Below are 1043 nucleotides of genomic sequence, written 5' to 3'. Positions count from 1 at the left end.
GGTGAGCTGAGGTTATATGTTACTGGCAATAGAAGGGGATAAACTTAATTTGAAATAAAGCTCAGTGGAAATACTCAATATTAAATGTTCACATTCTTGAAGTCTGGCTTAATTTACTTATACAGAATCACTATTTTTTTATTGTGTGATGTCACACTTGTCTTATTTTGTGTGTACATTGTTAGCACACAGTGATCGATTATAGCTCACACAGTGACTTTCAGTTAGCTGCAATTGATAAGATTTCTCAAAAGAAAAATGAGAATTTTTCTTTATGTAGAAAATATCCATATTTCTGTTTAGGTATATAGATTTTTAGAGAGAAAAAAGAGCTATATAATGCATACCCAGAAGCTCTAAGGAAAGAATTATTTTAGAATAAAAATAACTTCCATTAATTCAAACACCTTAATAGTGCATGCTTTAAAACTAGATCACTACATTAGGAGACTTGTAGGGTTTCTGAATTTTCTTTGTTAATATGCTTCTGAAAGCTTCCCTATATGACAGAGAATATTACAATTCGTGTTCTATTCTATACTTGAAACTAGATTCACTAGAATAACCGTCAGTAAATATCAAGGAAAATCATAGCTTATTTGCCAAAAAGTTGCAATTATTTTATTTGTGTACCTAATTCTGATGTTCAAATGACATTGGCAATGACATTGCAAATAATTTCTTAATACAATAGGTTAAAATAATTTTCTATAACTCAGTCAAGGAAAAAGAAGATTGACATTAATATTTAAAAACATACAAATATTTTTCATTCTAATACAAGAACATAGATTTCGTTATTATTATCAACTTCTGACAAATATATTCCAAATATATTGTCTGCAAGTATGGGGGCAGTACATGAGTTAAAAACAACCCCCAACCATAAACATATACACATAAGTACATAATTTGAAGAGGCAATGGACATTCAGTTCAGGATTTATTTTTTTATCTTGATTTAATTCATAATTATATGGGTTTGGTTAAAATATATGGGCAAATATACTATGTCTTTTTTACCCACTCACCTACTGAAGGAC

The sequence above is a fragment of the Artibeus jamaicensis genome, unplaced genomic scaffold (genome assembly GCF_021234435.1).
Source record: "Artibeus jamaicensis isolate MK-2021 breed Jamaican fruit bat unplaced genomic scaffold, CSHL_Jam_final contig_415, whole genome shotgun sequence".
NCBI lineage: Eukaryota > Metazoa > Chordata > Mammalia > Chiroptera > Phyllostomidae > Artibeus > Artibeus jamaicensis.
This window is presented reverse-complemented; position numbering follows the sequence as displayed.